This window comes from Mesoplodon mirus (genome assembly GCF_964341445.2).
Source record: "Mesoplodon mirus genome assembly, chromosome: 3".
In the NCBI taxonomy this organism is placed as follows: Eukaryota; Metazoa; Chordata; class Mammalia; order Artiodactyla; family Ziphiidae; genus Mesoplodon; species Mesoplodon mirus.
In genome coordinates this window covers 68,297,927-68,312,777 of record NC_138978.1, presented here as the reverse complement: position 1 = coordinate 68,312,777, position 14,851 = coordinate 68,297,927, and the positions used below count along the sequence as shown (strand labels likewise).

General features: G+C 39.1%; 1 protein-coding gene across 1 annotated transcript in view; it reads left to right on the top strand.

Annotated features, from left to right (window-relative positions):
* The window catches only part of ERICH3 (glutamate rich 3), a gene marked incomplete at its 5' end in the record, with an annotated part of 112,915 nt that extends 111,979 nt beyond the window's left edge, over positions 1 to 936 (top strand). The window contains 1 exon segment of the mRNA XM_082612145.1: positions 631 to 936.
* Between the last annotated feature and the right edge of the window lie 13,915 nt (positions 937 to 14,851).

Genomic DNA, 14,851 nt, shown 5'->3' with positions numbered 1-14,851 from the left:
GGATTAAACAGATTCCCCCACCTGGGGTCTCTTCCCTTTTGGGTTGGCTGATCCCTTTCTCAGTGTCTGCACACACACACGCTTCAATTCTGGGCTGCTGAACCCCAAGCCCATCAGGATCGGGGGCTGCGTGAGACGGACAGGGTGGCGAAAGCCACACAGGGACCAGTTTCTGTTCCCTTCGCAGCTCTAAGTCACAGCCCCTGTCTCTGCAAGCACAGCTCTCAGAAGCAGTGAGACCTTGCTTCCCTTACAGGGCCCCAGAGATGGTGCAGAGGAGAGAGTGTGCCACAGGGACAGGTCACAGGAGGAAAGGCTTAAACTATGTTCCAGAATTAATTTCCCTTTGTGATTGTCTGCCTTTAAATGGGCTCTGTGTCTCCGTTCTGCATTTCTGTGAAGTTTAATAAATATATATAACATATATCTGTAACATATATTAAAATATTTAAAACGTGTTAAAATACATGTATATATGTAAAATATTGAAGACTGTAACTAAAGACCAAAATTATTTCCAAATTTCCTCGTGTTCCTGCTAGTTCCTTGATGCCCTCGTATCCTTAGCGCCTGGTTTCTACTATCCTGAGTGATTATATTCATAGTCCTATCCTTTTTATTATTTTTCAGGTTATTTTCTAGATGTCTTCTGGAAGACTTAGAGTGGAGGAGAAGGATCACCTGAGCATCTCACCAGGACTTTAGATTTTTTTTTTAACATCTTTATTGGCGTATAATTGCTTTATAATGGTGTGTTTGTTTCTGCTTTATAACAAAGTGAATCAGCTAACGAGGACTTTAGATTTTATCATTTTTTGTTTGTTTGTTTTTTAAATCCTTGTGCTTGTCTGAGCAGTTCCCAGTCTGCCAATGCTGGTCTGTAGCACCTTGAGAAGAGCTGCTCAGACGCTCCCTAGGGTGCTGGTTCCTAATGGAGGACTGGGAGGCTGGTACCTAAGTCTACATAGTTAACATGTCTATATTCAAATCAAATTGATAGTTTTTAAAAGTTTGACTTTTACCAAAGATTACCTGAAAGTCCCAGTCCTGATGTCTGGGGTTTGTTTAAATTCCTTTTAATTTATAATCACACATTAGTCCCAGTTTCACACATGAGCGTTTTATTTACCATCTGTGGCTTTGTCTGTGAAAATGAGCTCTAAAGTTCCTTCCCGGTATACTCAGAGCTAAAGAGTGTTCCAGATCTGTAAGTCCTTCCAGAAAAGGATTCCATGGCATGTCTATTCACTTACACTTAGAAATAATCATGCTTTCTATTTATGCCAGATGAGTAATTTTAAGTGTAAATCTTGTTTCAAATTGCCCTTTGTTTTTGCGTGTTTTGGTAGTCTTGCTTTAGATGTAGACAGGTAAATGCTTGTGGCATTTCATTCCTGGGGGCCTTATTTATAGGGCCACTCAATTTAAATCAATGTAGTAAATAATTTAGCTGTGTAAAATGAGTAACAATCATTATAGCAGGTAAACATTGCACATCAGTCCATACACCAACATTCTAGACTCTAGACTCTGGTTGGTGTCATTCAGTGGAAAAGAAACTTGGATTAAATTAGCATGCTGCTCACCTTCCCAAGTTCTGTTATTTCAAACCTGTGAACTAACCCTGCAGTGCATTGCAAATCCACGGTCACAACTTCTTTCTAAATTACCCCTGCCCCCATATCACTATGAATAGTTGTGTATCAGTGTGCCCCTTGGGGTTTTGATTTCCTTGTGATATCTTTCTTTGTTCATATGCCAGTGCCCCAAAGGACACATATGTTTGGCCATCTTTTTATTATGTGAGAAGGTGAAAGAAAATGTCCTAAAGCAGTGATTCTCCAGTTATGCTACACATTAGACTTTCATGGGGCACTTTCATGAATGATTCAATCCCTGGCCCTACCCCAGAGGTTCAGATCGAATTAGTTTTAGATGGGTATAGGCATCAGTTTTTTGTTTTGTTTTGTTTTTTAATTTTTCAGTTGGTTTTACTATGTAAGCAAAATTGAGAACTGCTGCCCTAATCATTATACAATCCATACTGGCTGCTCTGTGTCCCTGAGGACCAGGCATATTATCTTTATTTATTTTTTTAACTTTATAGATGTGTTTCATTTTAATAAAGGAGTCATTCAATGATCAAAGGTATAATGGACCAGTGGTTCTCACAATGTGGTCCCTTGATCAGGATATCAGCATCATCCAGAACTGTTCCAAATACAAATTCCTGCCTTCATCTCCTACCCATTAAATTGGAAACTCAGTGGGTGGGGCAGAGCAATTGGTGTTCTAACAAGCCCTCTGGGTAATTCTGATGTACCCTCTCGTCTGAAAACTGCTGTCATGGACTATTGATTGTTTTGAGGATTGGTCTCAGTTGGAAAATGGATTGCAGAAGCACTGTGTACTTTGTCTCTCTTTCTGTCTCTCTTTTACCATCTGTCTCTCTTCTCTCTTTTTCTTTTTTCTCTAGGCAATGGTACTCACTATAAAAGTGATGACCTCAACTTTAAACTCATTTTTATTGGGAATGTAATGATATATATGTGAAGTCCTTCAGCCCCACCCCCTACTGAGGACGAGCACCACTCACGACACATCATAGATCTCCATTGTCTTACATTTTATGAGTGGATTTCATCTACATTTCATTTATTACTGAGCTGTATTACTGTGGCATTCTACAGTAGTTTTTCGCTGATCTCAACCGCATTGCTACAGAGCACTTTGAATACACAGCACCTTATGGGAAAGATTGTAAACTTGTTAATTCCATTGAAGAATGAGTTTTGTACAATGTGCTAAATGGAAATTGCATTGGCTTATTTTTGTATTTAACACATTCCATCAAAACATTCTGTAAAATTATACTACAGTCTGCATGTGGGTTTAACTGTGAAATTCAGTGTTGTGATATTTTGATGAAGTGAATTCTTTCTCTGCAAATACTGTATTGATAAAATTATTTTATGTTCGACTGAACTGATTATTTATCCTAGTTTCATTATTAAAAGCATAAATAAACCATATGTTTACAGGTAATACATGAATGGTCCTTTATAAATAAGACTAGACTTTTAAAATCTTCTTTGTTCTTTCCTTACAAAATTTAAACTCCATAGAGTAGAGCAGAGAGAATTATTTTCATTGGGCTGTATTTTTTGAATATATGTGTTTATATTGACTGCATTCATATACGTCTTTCACATACATGGAATAATATCAGAGAGGAAAATTGTTATCATTATTTCATAGATAAGTAAATAGAAGCTCAGTTAAGTGGCTTGTCTAAAATCATGGTCAATCTCATGTCTTCTCACTCCAAACTCTGACTTTTTTTAATCACATACACACCTCTTCCATGAAGAGGAATATTAAATAGATACTAAGACGCTAAATGTGAATCTCTACATATTTTTGTTTACTTGTAGAAGTAAAAATCAAATCTCATGCATATGTCTTTTATCAATAAGAAAAGGGTTATAGTTCCAGTCATTATTGATCAAAGAATCTGATAGATTATTTAAATAATTCAAGAGAGAAATAGACAACCAAAGTAAAGATAGGCAGAATGAGGTTATTTGAATTTCTTGAGTTAAGCCTTTCTATGGCTTTGTAAAGTCTTGTCTTGTAAATTTAAATTATAGTTGAGTAGTTTAAAACTTCTAAGATCAATAATTTTGCCACAATGATTGCCATTGGAAGTCATTATTTGAGAGAAGAAAAGAAGGCTGTAAAAAAGATTCATCTAGCATGTGAAGTATTCCAACAGCTTCAAGGACTGTGGCCCTTGAGAGCCCACTTCTGACCTTGGGTAATATTTTCTTCTAGTCTCCTATACCACCTGTGTCATTTCAAAGATATTCCTAGTTACCGTGGCCAGCAGCAAGAGGTACAAAGAACAGGGAATAAATACAGCTGGTATTCTTTAAAAGTTGCTCTCAAACTCACTCATTTCCCCCCCCTTTATTATGTTTTCTCCTTCCCTCTAATATCATGCCCTGTGACAGGAAAACTATGCTCTTTAAAATAACAGAAAACATAAACTCTAAGATAAAATGCTGGATGTTTGAGAATGCACATTCCCTTTGAAATTCCTATCAGAAGTCTCAGACTGTTTAATAATCTTTGCAACCTTATAATATTTTGGAGTGATGCAAACCCCATTTTTTACTAGGGAAAATGAGGTACACAGAGATACCTGAAACAGATAAGCTGATACCAAAGAATATATAAGAACTAGCTCTGTCTCCTTTGTCAAATGTTTCCTGGTCCTATTAAATATCAGCTTATGATTAAAGGGCATAGAAAGGACAAAATTATAGGAGAAATGTTGCACTTGTTCAGGAGTTTGTTACGAATGTGACACAGAGACCCTCAAGCTGGTGTGGGTGTACCTCTGAGGGGAGATGAAGCTTTTCAAGTGATCCACTGCTAAGGCTACTTTGTAGACGCCAACCTCCATATGTACTTTTGTCATAAAATGGACCTGTCTGAGAGCTAGCCTGCAGTCAAGGCTAATCTCCCTTTTGCCAATCTCCCATTCTCTCTTCATAATAGAGACCAACTCTTCATCCATTTACCAGTTTTACTATGTTGTCTCTGGGATGACACAAATGACAAAGGAACGATTTGAAATATGGTGCAGATATTGAGAAAGGGAATGACCTTAATGGCTGGTTAATAAATCCTTCTGCAAGTCAAGTGGTTTTCAATTCTTTGTTTTCAAGAACATTAAATTAGGACCTAATTGACTTGTCAGCTGATAAGCCACTTAAATCAGTTTTGGTATTTCATGAGTCCGTGATTTTTGCAGAACATACAGTCAAAACTACTGAAGATAGTATATATGTCAGGTTTTGCAGGACATACAGTCAAAACTACTCAATCCTGACATTTCAGGGCAAAACAGCCATAGACGATACTTAAACAAATGGGTGTGTAAACTTTATTTACAAAGAAAGGTGGACTGCTAAATTTTGCCCGAGGACTGTAATTTGCTAACCTGTGCTTTTGAAAAGCAATCAGCTTCTATAACTATGGAGACTAATCCTCATCCTCACAGTTTCATATGCCACAGACATTTCAGTTTTCAAAAATGTGCCTTAGTCACAAAAGTATGGAAACAACTGGCACAAAGGAACTAATTGCTCTTTCACTCCTTGGTGGAGTAAGAATGATTTATTACAATCTTCTCTTTTTAAGACTATTATTAAAAAGCTTCACTTTAGCCAGGTTTTCAATCTCTCCTTCCACACCATCACCATCTTCTCTAGTCCATCTGCTAGAATGCAAGCGTGAGATGTTTTGAGGAAGGGAAAAGGAAGTGTAGAGCTGTGACAATTACATTTCCTGTAACACAGGCTGACTTGTTGTGCAATAGAATGTCAGCTCCATGAGAGAAGAGACATGGTCTGCTCTGGTCCCTGTGTCAAGAGCAGTGTCTGGACATGGCACACACTCAATAAATATCTGGTAAAAGGATGACAACTAAAATGCAGAGGTAATTCTGTTACATGTTCTGGAAATTTTTAAGCCTAAATTTAATTGATGTTGATAGGATTCAGGGAGTATCTGAATTTGTGGACTGAAGAGAAAATGGTCATTATTTTCATAAAACATTAGAGGTAATAGGGACCCTGGAGATCAAAAGTTCCACGAGCACCTCTGTAGGTATCAGATTGAGAAAGCAGAGACCCAGCGGGTCTGAGGAATAGGCTACACACTGGTGAGGGACAAAACAGGCTTGCAACTCCTATCTCTAGTCTAGAGCTTATTTCACTTCACAATGCTGCTCCTCATTAGTCAGATTTTCTTGTTAGAGGTACAGAATCCCAATTTCTAATCAAATTCACTCTCTAAAACTTGGTGTTTTTCGGTTTTGTTTTTTAGAACAGCTAATTTTGTTCTTGCTTTGCAAATGCTGAAATACAAGTTTTCAAATGGGGCTTAAGTGAAATATTTTGGTCGTCTGAATTACAGATGTCCCGAGGTTTGTCATTGCCTGTTTATAATCCCCACGGAGAATGCAAAAGTTTATGGTTAGAGACAGCAAAAGCACCACATACTAGTTATTTTATGCATACACGGGTGCACACATGTGCACACACACACCTGCCATTGATTAATTTAAAGGAAAGGAAATCTTTGAAGATGAATAGAAACTCTCCCCAGTGAAATAATCATAATGTTACTGGCTCCCTACTAAGCACAGAAGTCTCCAGTAGAATTCAACAAATTACAAACGTATCTAAGCATAAACAAATCGGCTTAACAAACTCAAATCTGAATCACTGGTTCTCAAATTTGGCTGCACCTTAGAATTCCCCGGAGATTTTTTTAATCTCTGGGGTTGAGGTTTGGGCAAGAGGACTTAAAAAAATCTCCCCAGGTGATTACTATTTTGGAGTCAAGGCTTTTCTCCACAGATCTCAATTCTGAATAACTACTGAGATTAAAATGTAGATGTTAATGTGATTTCAGAAGCTTAATTTAAATCGGTATAATACAGTTTAACACATTATGCTTTTACTATTTTATTCATTTTATTCTCTTACTCTTTTATTTCTTTACTCATTAAGCCTCACAATGCTATGAGGAAGGTACTATTAGCCCTATTTTATAGGTGATGAAAGGGGACACAAAAAGAAGTAACATATTCAAGTTGTAAAGCTAGGAAGCGTCACAGATGGGGTTTAACCCAGAAAAAAAATGGCTCCATCTGTAGCAGGAGTTCTTAAAGTTTAGCTTTGAATTAGAATCGCTTGGAGGGCCTTTTAAATTCGAATTTGCTGGGTCCCACTCCTAGAATTTCCAATTAATTAGGGTTGTACGGCACCGAGAATCTGCATTTCTAACAAATCCCCACAGGATGCTGAGGTTGTTGAGCCAGGGACCAGACCTTGAGAAGCTAGGGTTCAAACTGTGTTTTAAAAAGGCCACCAGGTGACACTGATGCATGCTGAGCTGTGAGAACCAGCGTTCTCAAGTGTTCTCAGCCTGGGCTGCACGTTAGAACTCACTGGGAGGTTTTGAAAAATCCTGACGTCCAGGCTGCACCCACCATTAGAATCTCTGGGTGTAGGACTGGGTACCAGTCTCTTTTTTTTTTTTTTTTTTTTTTATGGTACACGGGCCTCTCACTGTTGTGGCCTCTCCCGTGTGGAGCACAGGCTCCGGATGCGCAGGCTCAGCTGCCATGGCTCACGGGCCCAGCCACTCTGTGGCATGTGGGATCTTCCCGGGCCAGGGCACGAACCTGTGTCTCCTGCATCGGCAGGCGGACTCTCAACCACTGTGCCACCAAGGAAGCCCTACCAGTCTCTTTTTTTTTTTTTTTTTTTTTTTTTTTGCGGTATGCGGGCCTCTCACTGTTGTGGCCTCCCCTGTTGCGGAGCACAGGCTCCGGACGCGCAGGCCCAGCGGCCATGGCTCACGGGCCCAGCCGCTCTGCGGCATGTGGGATCCTCCCAGACCGGGGCACGAACCCGTATCCCCTGCATCGGCAGGCGGACTCTCAACCACTGCGCCACCAGGGAGGCCCCCTACCAGTCTCTTTTAAAGCTCCCCGTGCAGCTGGGGTAGAGCACCACTGCTTTAGAGTCTACTCTCTTAGCCAGAACTTTGAATCCTGCCCTTCACACCACAAAGATGAGGGCTTCCAACACACAAGTACCACTACAACTGCAAGGATAATGCTGGAATCATTTTCTGCTGCCCGAGAGGCTGTATTTGAGTCATACCCTATTAGACTACATAAGATATCCTTCTCTTCACTGCTGAGGCCTCTTCTAGAGGGGATTGCTTCTCAATAGCAATTAGATTCTGTTGTTTTCAAATCTTAATCTCCATTTGCAAACTGTAAGATCTGTGAAGCTAAGTCTCAGGAGATTTGTGGCTGATTAGCCTCTGGACAGCCATGGAGAGTTGAGTGCCCCTTCTCAGTAGAAGAACTTGTGCTCCTGGCAATTCCTAGCCCATGTGTCTACTAAGGTTCAGTGCACTTTTCAATCCTTGAAAAGGATTGTGCACCCTGAGCCACCCAAGTCAAGGGGTTGCCTCTCAGCTGAGCGCCTCTATCCAGTATGATAAATAGCTCCACACCTGTCCAGTCCACACCTGGCAAACAGGTGCCTCAGCTGATCCTAAGGGGTTGGGGAAGGGCTAAATCACAGATTATATTCACTTTGCCTCTCAACAGTTATGTCCAGGGAAAATCAGAGTATAATGAACAAGAACAATTTGAAGAGAACCAATAAAGAGAAAAATGAATTAGATAAGGATAGCCTGAGGGAAAGAGACAGAAAGGGACAGAGGTAGTCTCCATTCTACCTGTTGGTATATAATAGTTGTTTTCCACTTATAGGTTACTATCACACATACCTTGCATTGTTCTCATGAAGTAGAATCTAGTGGCAAACAGAAGATAGGACAGGTACAGTTGTCCCTCTGTAGCCCACTGTACCTGCCCTATCTTCTGTTCCGCATCTGCAGATTCAACCAATGGCAGATCGAAAATATTTTTTAAAAAATTCCAGAAAGTTTCAAAAATCAAAACTTGAATTTGCCATGTACTGGAAACTATTTACATAGCATTTGCATTTTATTTACAATTATTTCCATAGCATTTACATTGTATTAGGTATTATAAGTAATCTAGAAATGATTTAAAACATACAGGAGGATGTGCATATATTATATTCAAACACTACACCATTTTATATAAGAGATTTCAGCATCCTTGGATTTTGGTATCCATGGGGGGGTCCTGGAACCAATGCCCCTTGGATACTAAGGGATGACTGTATTTTTTTAAATTGAGCTAACAATGATTTATAATATTATATGTTTTATGTGTATAATGTAAACAAAAAGAACAAAGAGTGTTGCTCATCATCCCAATATACAAAGGTTAAGTCACAATCCATTGCAGTCACCCACTGACAGAGCACCCTAAGGAGAATTCATCTAGATAGTTAAGATACATATCTAAGGAAGAATTTCAGTGACCCTAGATGCTCGCATCTTCCCATGCATAGAAAAGCACTAAAATTATTAACTTGAGGTTAACTGTTGTTTATGATTAGCAGTGAACTCTTACCAAGATGTATGCTTGACTATACATATTTCCCAGCCAAAAAAATTCATATATAGCCTGGCTCCACCCCTACCTCTTCAGGTTAAACTGAGAAGCGGTTTCCCAGGTTATAGTCCTTAGTAAGTTCCTCAAATAAAACTTAACTAATAACTTTTATGTTGTGCATTTTTCTTTAAGCTGATACCATTATATTTCTGCTTCTGTATACCCTACAATGTGCTCACCACCAAAAGTTTATTTTCCATCCATCACCATACAGTTGATCCCCTTTACCCATTCTCTGCCCCCCCCCTCGCCCTTTCCGCCTTTTCACTACTCTGTATCTATGTGTCTGTTTTTGTTTGGTTTGGTTTGTTCATTTATTTTGTGTTTGTTTATTAGTTTTTCTGCAGCCACTATTGAAAACAGTATGGAGATTCTCAAAAAATTAAGAATAGAACTACCATATGACCCACTTCTGGGTATTTATCCAAAGAATACAAAAACAGTAGTCTGAAAAGATGTATGCACCCACCATGTTCATCACATTATTTACAACAGCCAAAATATGGAAACAACCTAAGTATCCATCAACAGATGAATGGATAAAGAAGATGTGATATAATATATACACAGTGGAATACTACTCAGCCATAAAAAGATGAAATCTTACCATCTGCAGTAATATGGATGGACCTTGAGGAATGACTGTATTTTAATTCCTATTTTAGAGATGAGCAAAAAAGTTCTGAGACTTTTTCACCTTTTGTTCCTTAAAGTTGTATTCTGTGTAATTTCTTTAGAGCTATCTGCCAATTCTTTTCTATTTATCTGTCTAATCTTCTATTTAATGCATTCACTGTACTTGTACTTCCAATAATTTTATTTTTCATTTCTTAAAGTTGTATTTAGTCGTTAATCCAAGTCTACCTGTTCATTTTTTTTTTCACAAAAACTGTTCATCTCTCTGTTTTGCATTCTGTGTCAAGTCCATCAGTAAGCCTTAGTCGTGTCTATATTCAAAGCATATTGAGAGACATACTGAAATACAACAATTCAGTATTGATTTTGAAATATTCAAAATGAATTAATATGTAATCCAAAGATAGCTAAAAAGTGATATAAAATTGTTAACTTACTATTTATTATAAGTCACTGGTATCCACAAAAACTTTTGATATTTTTCTGTAATAGGCATAAAATAAGAATGACATGTAATTGACTACGGGGGAAAAAAGAGAAGTATAAAAACAACTTATACAGAAACTAAATTGAATCTCCAAAGGGTGCCAAAAACCTAAGGTATATGTACCTGTACAACCTCTATCAACATTTAAAGTGGAGAAAGGGTCTATAAAACTACATGATAAAACTCTAGGATAATATTACAGTGGCAATAATCATCAATAGTATTAAGAGCAAATTTTCTTATAAGAGCAAAACAAATTTAAAAATATATGAATAGATACACAGTGATATTATATTTTCACTTATTATTCAGAACATCTCCCAACCCACCAGATGTCTACTACCAACACTAGACCTATTTCTTCATTTTACTACCAGGCATGTGATTGTATTATCTACTCCAACACCCTCTCCTTTAACTACAAAACTGCAAATCTATCTGTTCATTTTGATGGTCCCATGCTGCTTGCTAACTTTTTCCTAGTTTGTGTTATTTTATTTTTAGTATTTCTTTAAGTACCGTATGTGTAACTACTTTCTATTCGGAAACCGATTCTTCTAATATCTGATAACTTCGGTGTTTGGAACTGTAGCTTGTTATTTCTCTTGACTCTCATTCATGGTGGTTTGTTTCTCATTTGTCTGTGACTATTGTGTTAATTTTAGTTTGTGAATAATCCTTTCAGGGTCCAGTTTAATATGCCAATCTTTAATAAATTTCCCCCTCATTGTTGGCGCAAGGCTTAGTCACCAATTTCAGTACTAATAGCCCATTGCCCTCAGGGCAACCTTGCTTTTCCCTTGTCCTTACCTGATCCTTACCTGATCACTGATGGTTTTAGCTCACTTTTTTTTTTAAGTGTTTCCTTATTCACTGCAAATTCAGCAATAAAGTAAAAATTTTAATTTTATGCAGGTTCTACTTATATTGGGAAAGCCCTTCAAATTATTGAGTCCTCATGTTACAAAAGACAGACTTTTTTTTTTTTTTTTTTTTTTTTTTTGCGGTACGTGGGCCTCTCCCTGTTATGGCCTCTCCCGTTGCGGAGCACAGGCTCCCGACGCGCAGGCTCAGCGGCCATGTCTCACGAGCCGAGCCGCTCCGCGGCATGTAGGATCTTCCCAGACCGGGGCAGGAACCCATGTACCCTGCATCGGCAGGTGGACTCTCAACCACTGCGCCACCAGGGAAGCCCAAGACAGACTTTTGACATAATCTTCAAAATATTTATATCATTTAATTGTAAAGTGAGAGAATATATTTTTTCAAATATTCACAGTTACAAATTCCCAATAAAGTTTGGGTTGACGATGAATATACTAGTGATTGAGACTAAATTTCTCAACAACTAAAGCTTCTTAAATGATGGTTTAACACAATTGTCTTAAAATGGTTGGGAAGAGATTTTTAAATCGCAATCCTCTTGTTATTGGCATTTAACATTGTCATCTCTTTTTAGTGGCATTTAAAATTGTAACGCTCTTGTTAGTGATATTTCTTCCCTTATATCAACTTCAAGGAAGAGTTCACATATGGGTCAAGGAAACAACTAGGTTGTATGAAACTTTCTAGTAGAGAAGCAAAGGAGTATTCTACCTTCTGAATACCTCAGTTTTCTTTTTTTTTTTTTTTTCACTCTTTTGTAATTTGTCCACTGTAGCTGGTAAAATAAGATAGGCTCAGGACCTCTTTCCACTCAGAGGTAAGTAATAGGCCCCTTTAAAAATGGGAGTAGACCTTGCAGCCAATTCAGCTTACCGTGCTCTTTTCCCCGTGGGGGCCTGGTGTGCAATGGCTGCAAACAGCAGCCTCCTAGGTAGGGTAATGTGTGAGCTTGTTGTCTGTATGGGTTGCCCTAAGGGACCTTGGCAGCAGCCCTTTCCAGTGGACATTCATGACTGGCATGCTGTCCCCAGTCTAGGCTCCAGATAGGTATGCACAGTGCCTTTGGAAAGCCCCAGGGCACGGTGGCCAAATCATAATGTCCATCCGCACCAAGCTGCAGAACAAGGAGATGTGATTGAGGCCCTACCCTGGGCCAAGTTCCAGTTCTCTGGCCACCAGAAGATCCACATCTCCAAGAAGTGAGGATTTACTAAGTTTACTGCTGATGAATTTGAAAACCTGGTGACAGAAAAGTGGCTCAGGCTGTGTAGTCAAATACATCCCTAATCATGGCCCTCTGGACAAATGGTGGGCCTTGCACTCATGACACCCTTGGCACTGTCCCCTCCTTACTCACAGCCATCAATAAATCCTATTTTCCTGTCAAAAAATAAAATAAAATAAAATTTTTTTCAAAAATAAAAAGGGGAGTAGACCAATGTGTATTTCCAGGTTTTGATATTGCACCATAGTTATGCAAGATGTTCCGTTGGGGGAGACTGGGTGAAGGATACACAGGACTTCTCTGTACACTATTTTGGAAATTCCTGTGAATTGATTATTATCTAAAATAAAAGTTAGGGCTTCCCTGGTGGCGCAGTGGTTGTGAGTCCGCCTGCCGATGCAGGCGACGTGGGTTTGTGCCCCGGTCCGGGAGCATCGGCTGGGCCCGTGAGCCATGGCCGCTGAGCCTGCGCGTCCAGAGCCTGTGCTCCGCAACGGGAGAGGCCACGGCGGTGAGAGGCCCGTGTACCGCAGGAAAAAAAAAAAAAAAAAAAGTTAAAAAAAGAGCAGAGTGGAAACTAGGGTAAGGTCTAGAGACAAGAGGGTGTGAATGAGAATGTTGCTTCTGTCTCTGACCAGGCCTTAAAAGAACGGGAAAAAGGGGCTGTGTGTGACACACTCGTAGTTTATCCCAGTTTTCCAAAGGCATTGTGCAACAAAGCCCTAAGAAATGATAACAAACACTCATTTGCCTGCTGTATATTATGAAATCCCTGAGTGACCCAGCAGGGTGACAGGCAGCTGCACGAGAGCACAGAAAACTAGTAATCTTCTCCTTGGAGATGCAACTAATAGCTCCCTTTAAATGCATGGTGTTTTTTTTTTTTTTTTATAGATATTAATGCCGGGTTTACAAAGTAAATACCATAAATTAGCACCACAGGAAAACTGAACTCTATGGAATCTATAAAAATAAGAGAAAACATGACTTTTAAGGCAGATCACTTAAAATTATAAGGGGATACAGGATCTGTTTTTTAACCAGGCTAAGAACTCTAAGAACATTTGTAAACACTCCTGTTTGCTGTGCAATATGGCTTTGATTAATTGCAGCAAATGCTTGTACTATGAATAATCTTTTTTTTTTTTTTTTTTTTTTTTCGGTACGCGGGCCTCTCACTGTTGTGGCCACTCCCGTTGCGGAGCACAGGCTCTGGACGCGCAGGCTCAGCAGCCACGGCTCACGGGCCTAGCCGCTCCGCGGCATGTGGGATCTTCCCAGACTGGGGCACGAACCCGTTTCCCCTGCATCAGCAGGCAGACTCTCAACCACTGCGCCACCAGGGAAGCCCTATGAATAATCATTTTTGATACAGTAGTAAGACATCTGACAGAAAAATTGCAAATAAGGAGGTGTTTCTCTGTGATTCCTGAACTCTCTTAATATTTTAAATCAGTTAACAGCTTAATGGATAGTGTGGGAGAAAGGAACAAACTAATTTAGCTTTAGCAAGCAACTTGAACAGTTTTCACTACTCACTGTTCTACATTTTACAGGATTTCCATTTGTATTAATAACTTATTACTTCTATTAAACATACATTTTCCCTTAAGCCTAATGTTTCTTCAGTGGAGACCAATTAACTAGGGCAGTCTTTTCTTAGCTAGCCAATTATTTTAATTGCTAGAATTTTAAAAAATGTGCTTGCTTTGCATAGATTTGACCAGTTGAACTTGCCCCCAAAATGCATTGACTTTGTAATACAGGAGATAGAAGACTTTTGGTGAATATGTGGATGCCAAAAAACTTGGACATTTAGGGTTCTGCAGAACTGAGTGGTAGACTAACAACCCTATGCCTTTATTCCATTGCTTTGTATCCTCGTCTTTGTCTTTAATTTGGTGACTTTCCAATCCAGCCCTGTTTTGTTCATTTCTTATTCAGCTTCCTTGTTGTCTATGTGAAGAACTATGGCTTGAAGGATGGACAGGCAATTACTGTACTAAGGAGGAACTGTAACATGGTAGGTGAGGATCGACTCTAACAAAATCTGAGCTTTGCTTCTCTATTCTGTTGGGACTGCTACTGAAAAAAAATGCATGGAGCCCATATTTAAAGAGCATTGAAGAGTGAAAAGCAAAAGCAATGACAGATCATTTCATTCATTTGACTTCCAAGCAAGGAGTGAGGGATGATTAAATTGAAAGAACAAGAAGTACCCTAGAGACAGAGTTTGTTTGGGGGGTTAGTACCCTCCTGGCAATGCCAGGAAACTGGTCATTTTCATGCAAATGAAAGAACTCCCTGAAGGGCACGTAAAAAGTCATTTCCAACTTGTAGAGACAGTAAACACAAAACTAGAGAGGAAAAAGAGTAGCAGTAATAATGAGAATGCTAAATAAGAATATACTAATAAAGTAGAAGAATTAGTAAGCAGATTGGTAGAATGAGAGAAATAACAACCAAAAAGGGA